This window comes from Cryptomeria japonica, chromosome 9 (genome assembly GCF_030272615.1).
Source record: "Cryptomeria japonica chromosome 9, Sugi_1.0, whole genome shotgun sequence".
Lineage (NCBI taxonomy): Eukaryota > Viridiplantae > Streptophyta > Pinopsida > Cupressales > Cupressaceae > Cryptomeria > Cryptomeria japonica.
The window spans coordinates 632,033,169-632,041,655 of record NC_081413.1 but is presented as its reverse complement, the minus strand read 5'-3'; the positions used below and the strand labels follow the sequence as shown (position 1 = coordinate 632,041,655).

Below are 8,487 nucleotides of genomic sequence, written 5' to 3'. Positions count from 1 at the left end.
TAAATTTCAAAGCCTTGGGAACATTAAATCTATCTTAGAATTTAATTTAATTTTATGAGAGGTATGATTCTTGTGAATTATCTCTATGATAAACACACATGTCAACGAATCTCTTCCATGAGTTGATAAAAGGATGTAATTATATCTGTATCTAGTTCAAATTAATAAAAACAAGAACTTGAGTGTTTATATGAGAACATGGTACTTCAAGCCTTGTAGAAAACGTTTTTTAAAATAGCAAAGATTAGATCAATAAACAAAGATAAGATTTGTGTGTTTGGTTCAAATCCAAACAAATGAGAGCAATTCCATCATTGCAATACTGATTCTAGTTCAAGAACAATTATTTTATATCATCTAATTGATTTTAATTTTCTATAACAGTACAAAGTATTTTAAAATATTTAAAAACCATAATTTAATGAGATAATAAACAAGGATATTCTGAAGAGAAGCTTCCAATAATTGGAATTTTCAAGCTTAACTTAGTAACATCCCTTTCTAACCAGCCAACTTTCAACTTCCTTAGCACCCTTTTCACAATGATGTTTCAATTATTTTTTGATATATTCTTAGTAGATAAGGGAAGACCAACATAAGTAACTAGAAGAATAGCATATTGACATCTCAAAAGTCTAACAATCTTATTTTGCAAAGTAGCCTTTAAAATTGAAAAAATACATAACACTTTTATTATAATAATTTATATATTGTTCTAACACTTTGACATTGTTATCCAACATTTTTTTTATAGTGGTTATCTTCGGCTATAGAAGTAGATCCGAAAATAATAGTATTTAATCCATCAAATACTAATGACAAGTAGACATTAAGGAAGAAGTATCTTTAATCCCATTTAAAATTGTTGAGTGAATTATCATGTAAAATTTTCTACTATGGACCTTAACCACAATGTTGAAGAGGTAAGGAGAGATATGATCCCTTTGTTTGAAATCTCTACCAGAAGAGAAGAAATCTCTAGAAATACCACTCACCATCACAAACCATCTCCCTTTAGTCTAGATCTAAACCTTCTCCATTACCATATGAAAATGGAATTGGTAGAGAAAATGAGCAATTAATAATAAAGAAGAGACTGGATTGAATCTCTATTATAATCTCAATGGATTGGTCTTTAAATTTTGGTGGATTGGAACCCTTTACAAGCCATATATTGTTAGCTATAAATATTACATATTTATATTATTATGTGTTCTGTCCTTTAGAAAAAGATGCAAAAATAATTTATTTTGTCATTTTGCACAGGGGCCATTAAATCTTCTCTGTATCGTTCCAATTTTATACAAAAATGGCATTATTTGCTAGAATTGTTGTATATTTATGTCAATAAATATTTTTTTAAATGGGGTGAATTTACCATGTGGTATATCAATAACATTGAGAACCCATTATATATTATTAGAATATTAAAATCATCTAAGTGCTACTTTGAAGGTATCTTAGTTTAATAACATTGAAGATTATTTCAAATATGTCTAAGAGCATTAAAATAAATATTAATCATAAGAACTATATTGACCATAAAATAATATTTTGATTGCATGAATTTGTGGGGTATCTCCAATTTTACTATGAGGTCAAACTTGGGGATAACAACTTAATATCACTAGATCATTATGTACATATTATCTTTGACCAATATGTTGAAGACTTCAACAACTATTCTTCATAGGGGGTATGGAAATTTTGCAAATTTAACTCCCCCTAAACCAATACATTTTCCATTTAGTTTTTGAAAGAACCACATACACCATCCTAAGGTACATATCCATCCTTTACATCATTGTCTTTCTTTTCTTCTGACTTCCTGACTCATATATTTTCCATTTCCTTCTTCATTTGAATTGGATCAATATTCTTATGAAGTACTGTAATGGTGAAAATTGGATTTTGGCAAATTTTCAACATAGAAAGGAGATATCGCAAAATCTTAACTTCCCTTTTTTAAGGTTGGAATTTAGTACTTTTTTTGGTATTGAATAAGTTGAGTGGGTATCTAGATTAAAAAATCCCATTGAAATTATATTGATTTTCAATTGTAGGAAGAAAGTGGAATTATTTTGTATAGAATCACTATATGACTTTAAATTTGGGTCCTATTTAGAAAGAAAATTTAGTGATGTTCATTTGTCCCATTTCTAAAAGCATTGGTTATCATGTATATGTTTTTTTATTATATTAAGAAGGGAAGAGCCTTGGACTAATTACAGAAAGATAATGATAGATGAAGAGAGGAACAAACAAAAGAAACAAAATTAGCCACCTAGTTAGCACCAAACCTACCTACAACAAAGAAACAACACAAAATAGAAAAAATACTAATAGTAATAGCTCCATTCTTTGGCTAGGAAGTCCGTTGACTCCTCTCATCCAAAGATATTTTATTCATTTTCTTTTTCTTGGTCTTCTATCTCTTGATCTTCTACTATTTAGTCACTATCCCAATCATAGATTTTTTCATTGAAAACCATCTACAATTTTAATAAAATTATAAAAATTATTTTCCATCTTCATCTTCATCAACTCTCTCATCCTCCTCTAGTTGTTCCTTATACCTAGTCCTCTTAGTCTCCTCATGATCATCCTCAATGATATTATCTACAATCTCTAATTCAAACTTCTCCCAATCTCTAGAGCCATAATCCTCTTTTCCTTCCTCAATTTCCTCAAAAATATCTACTTCTTCCCCTTGCGAAAGGTTACACATTCCCTCATAATAGGGCTTTTCATCTAAATAAGGATAAAAATCCTCATTGTGATCCACTTCATTCTCTTTCTCCAATCATAATATTCCCCTTCATTATGCATCTCCACATTTTTACTTTTCTTATCAAATATGTTTTCCACCAACCTTGGCCAACCTTGCAAACCTTCTCTGACCCAATGCATCTTTCTCACACTTTTTAGATCCCTCATACTTGTCCAACTCTTCCTCGTAAAAAATGTTGATCTAGCATACTCCCCCTTATACCTAACATCATCTGTGCCATTGACAACAATTTCTTCTTTTGATTTTTTATAACCCTTATTCTTAGAAACATCTCCTTTTTAATATTCATTAAAAAACATAAACCACATTTTCTTAGATATGATCTCCTTAACAACACATGGGAGCTCTATATTACACTTCCAAAAGTTTTGATCCTAAAAACCAATTCAAAGGTTAGAAACAACATTCACAAAACAATTTAACCCTCTATTTAAATGTATTTTCTTGGAGAGAATTATTACAAAAGATATTTACGCTTTTCAATCAAATTCCTACTCTTCCAAGGAGGATTTTTAGAGTTCTTCAATAAATCAATTATTAACTTGGAATCTCCTTCAATTTCTACCTTCTAATATCCCAATAACTTATGTTCTTCTAACTCCCAACCACATAGTCTATGCTTCAACCTCACTTTTTGCTTTCCATCCAGTATTTTAGCATACCCTTCAATCTACCATCCTTTATCATATTGTATAAGACCTTCAACAACAATGACTCTAGGATTAACTTTAGGGAAGCCATCATAATTTAAACTAATTGAACCCTTCTAAGCAGACAATCACTTGACATTGTTCCTCAAAGAACCTTGACTCAGTTCACCTTAGTAAGGTCTTGATTTATCTTCCAATTTCATTTTATTTTAAGCTCAAGCCAAGAAGGAATTATTCTTGAATTTGCAAACTTAATTGCATTGATTTTTTATTAGTCCTAATTGCTATTTTGAAAGCCCCTCGTGTAAAACTAATATAATTAGACCTAAACTTTTTTTTAATTTTTTTTCTTCATTTTAAATATAATTGTGTGTAGATCAATTCCATATAAATTTTATTTTAAATGTAAAAATAAAAAGTTATTAAAAAATAAGAAAACTTGTTATTTCAAGTTTATGGACTAGTTTCATAAAAAAATATTTGAAAAATAGAAAAAATAATCCAATTATAAAAATAAAAGCATATTTGAAATCTAGACACTCTTATTTGTAATGTGTTTTAATTTTGTTAAAAAAAAATGCAATAAAAGTCATTAGACATATGTCAAAAGTCACTCTTTTCTAGTGACATTGATATGACCTTCATAAGTCTAGGTGCCATTATCTTAGGCAACGATGCCCCAAACACCATTGTCCCAATGAAAGGGGCCCAATTTTGGTCTTGAAAATGGTCACAAAATTTAGATGAGAATTCCCTTCTTGTGTCGATTTGTCACAAAATTTCAAACATGTTTGATGTAGTGGTGTATAAAAGCAAGCCTTACCCCCTCATCTCAACATCTCTCAATTAGCTCTCCACGTGATTTAGGTTCAAGTTCAATTTAAATTCAAGTGAGAAAGAAATAAAGTATCTTGAAGACAATAAAGGAGAGGTCAAATATTAATGATTCAAGCATTCAACATGGAATCCATGATCAACATATTATGAAGACATCCTACATCCAACATGACAATATCAACCTTGCATGAAGACTTCAAAGCAAGAATTATCAAGGTATAACATTTCAATTCAAATCTAGAATCTAACATCAAAAGACACGCTTTAATTTTTCATTAAATTTCAATTACAGGATTAATTCCAAACTCGAGGTTTGACTTAGGTAAACCCCTATTCCCAACATACTTCTTCTCTTTTTGTGTGTAGGTGACAAGTTTAGGAGCTATAAGTTTGGAATCAAATAGAATAGAAAGAGGCAATTAGATCTAACTTTTGTAGGTACAAAAATTAGCGGACAAATTTTCTCCACATTCATCTATCTGGAGAATTTCCCACAAAATTTTTGGGGTAGATTTTGAGAAGCACTCTAGCTTTGGAATAGTTTATTTCATCAACATCCAATATTTTGAGGATAGATTCACCCGAAAGTACTTTGTCTTAAATTTTCAGTCCTAGTTTCTAGTCATGGGTTCCATTCATCTTCCCTATCTTAGATCTATGAATATGGCTTCCATTCATCTTCCCTATCTTAGATCTATGAATATGGCTTAATATCTAATCTACAACTACCTGTTCATGTTCATTTATGTCAATTTTTCATCTTTAGCCCTAGATCTAGCATTCAATTTTAATATTTTTGGTATCCAAGTCAACCTCACATAAAGAAGAGGAAAATTTAATCACCATTAAACCCTTTTCATACAAAGGAGATTTAATCTATTGATCTCACTCCTTTCCAATGTAATGTTGTGGAAATAGGTCTAGTTTGCATGCCTAAATGTATAAACACCTATTTACCCCCATCAGGATATATAATTATAATTCATATATGGATTGGAAAATATATTTTCATCTTTGTATGATATATTCTATGTTATTTTAGACTCCTTTTAATAGTTTTTATCTACAATATCACCAAGTCTAATGAATCTAAATGCATGGTTGATGAAAGATTATTTGAACTAAAAATTTTAAGATAATTTTTTTGTTCTTTTTAAAATCATATATATGATACTATAATAATGATTGAGTGAATACTAATAAATTGAGACTTCCTTTCCAAAATAAATTCATCATCTAAAATGGATCAAATTTTATATTATTTTTGTAGACACCTAAAAGTTGCACAACAAATTAAGTGGATTTTATTCATTTAATTATCCTTAATTCTTCCAATTAATTAAATTAAGATTTAATTAATATCCCTATTTTTCTAATTTGAACACTAATCAAATTAAAGATTTTATTAATATTTCCCTTCTTCTATCCTAACAAATTTTAATTAAATTCACATTTAATTAAATTCTCATGTCTAAGCCATTTCATTAAAATTCCCTTCTAACCAATTTTAATTAAATTCACATTTAATTAAATTCCCTTATGTAATCCATTTAATTAAATCCCCCTTAAATTTACATTTAATTAAAACCACCCACTTGCAAAATCCTACATCTCCCACTTGCCTCCTAAAAACCTCTTCTAGAGCCTTCTAGATTCTTATAATCCTATCTTAATTAACCTAATCCATCTCTTAAACATTTTCACATTCCTTAAGAGAAGTCACTTCTCAAAAATGCCTCAAAGTCTTTGAAATGCATCAAAGGCTTTATGTCCTCAATACATTATCCTTTAAAGTCTTCCAAACCATTAATGGTTAACTCAACCCTTCCTTCATGGTTAGTGACTTTCTCTCTAGTTTAACCCTCATTTAACCCAAGGGTCTCATCAAGCACTTATGGCTTTGACCCGAGTTATCCTATTAAACTTTCCACAAGAGTTTATCCCTTGGATAAAAGCTTTATCCAATGGATAACTCTAACCTAACCTTAACCATTACCTCCTAGGGTCACCTCCATGTCTTCTCAGGCATTTAATACCTCTCACATCTCCTCTCATGCAACCTCTTGTTGACAATTGTCACCATTTCATTGGTGAGAATTATAAATATCGATTGAGTAACTTTCAATCCTAGCCCTTGTTGAGATTATTCAATCTCAACGCTTCATTGCCCTATTTTCCCTATAAATCAAGTTCTCATTCTTCATTATCCATATATATCCAAGTATGTGTGCATCAAATTTATAGTCTCATTTCATCAAACATTGTTAACCTCTCTTTAATAATAATATTTAGATTATTTAGTTTTGCATATCATTTAGAAATATCATGTTAGCTTCATTTTATATGCTAGTTTAATATCATCATTCTCATTCTAGTTATCTTCATATCAATATCCTGCATCCTACCATCATCTAGTTTCATATCTAAATCATCACTAAGATCTTAGTTGCATTTCCATTTTCATCTTAGAATCATCATATATCCCTCGTTCTTTTGGTTGTCATCCTATAGGTCAAGTGCTCTTCCAAGCTAAGAGCCACCTTGATTTGAAGGATCCTTAGAGATAGAGAACAATGATATGCGCTTAAGATATTTACTTCATTTGTTATTCTAATGATTTTTATCTCTAACATAATATCCCATTGATGTGTTTGTTTTTTCCACCTCTCTCATGCAGGTACCACAATCTGAAATCACATTTTTGGCACCCACCATGGGGCACGTTCCCATAAATAACATCATTTTTTGTGCAGGTTAAAGATTGCAATCAAGCTGGAACACTCTTTTAGCGCATCTGGGACTTTTTGCAACACATTTGTGGCAAACATTAGTGCATTCATCGCATTGTTTAGTGCATTTAACTTTCTTTCTAGTGCATGTTCTTCTCTGCTTTTTCCATACATAGGAGTGTCTGTATAGCGCATTCAAGAATCATAATAGCACATAGGGTCTTTTTGTTAGCGCTTTTGCACCATAATTTAACACATCTGTGCAGAAGTGTAGCATGTATCTCTGGAAGAGAGAAAATTTATAACAGGGTCAGAAAATTTAGACTAGTGAAGCCCACCATCATGATTTGATTTTGTGCTAACTGACTGTGTGTAGGTTCTAACATTTTTGTGCAGGAATAGGAGTAGTTAATTAGTTTATTTACTTTCTTTAATAAGTTAGTAATAAAGAACTCACCTTTCTTTTTTTGCAAAAGATTAAAATGAACCCCATAATTTCTTTTGGATGCATAGTATGAACTTCATACTTTCCTTTTTGTGCTTAAAATAAAACTCAATCTTTTCTCTATTCCATTGATAAAAAGGACAACAAACTCAAATATTTGTTTTATGCAAGTTAGGAATCACATTTCTTTGGGCTCTAAAAAGAACAAATACAATTTTCTAGTTTGGCAAAAAAGGTTAAAATTGAACATCTTTCCTTTGGTTCTCATTAAAACAAACTTCACCTTTGTTCTGGAAGATTAAAAAGAACTTTCACTTTACCATTTCAAAAGCGTTTTAAATAAAGATCGTTGTTGTTTAAAATTGGCGATTCATTTTGTTGACAATGTTTTACTTTCAAAAGTTCAATTTTTTTCTATCTTCACACATTTGTATATTTGGATAAAAGGAATAGCATGTCTTCTTGGAGCAACATCTCCATCTAGCTTAGACAATTTTGCAATGAAGGTTTAAAAGGAATCCTTGTCTTTTGTGTTTGCGAGGTGATAGGTCACCTTCAATAGGTGATCAAAAAGATAGAACCATCTCTTTTATGCTTTCTTTCAGTTTCATGCATTAACACCTTTAGAAGGCCCACCCTCCCGAGTAGCCCTTAGGCTGCAATTAAGGCTGGAGAGAGGGGAATGACCTAAGTGGGATACAAATTTATCACCAAGTGTTCCAACCCACTATAATCAAATGTAGAGGCTGATAAAAATCCCCTCCAATGGTTTTTCTTAGTGATTAGTCTTCCCCCAGTATCTTTAAGATATGTAAAGCCTTTGTATAACGGTTGGGAAGCCTCCTGAGGGAGTTTATCACTGTAGACCAAATGAAAGCCTAGTTAAAAACCACAAAAGTAGAAGCTTTGAGACGAGTCAATTACCAAACATTGGCAATATCATAGTGGAAGGGTGGGGAAGAATCCGTCCCTAAGATCACTCACCATATATCTCCCAGGATAACTACCCAACTGTGAAGCAATTCACTTTGGGTT

General features: G+C 30.9%; 1 pseudogene; it reads right to left on the bottom strand.

Annotated features, from left to right (window-relative positions):
* Positions 1 to 1,226: 1,226 nt before the first annotated feature.
* On the bottom strand, positions 1,227 to 1,320 carry LOC131075716 (U6 spliceosomal RNA; annotated as a pseudogene).
* Between the last annotated feature and the right edge of the window lie 7,167 nt (positions 1,321 to 8,487).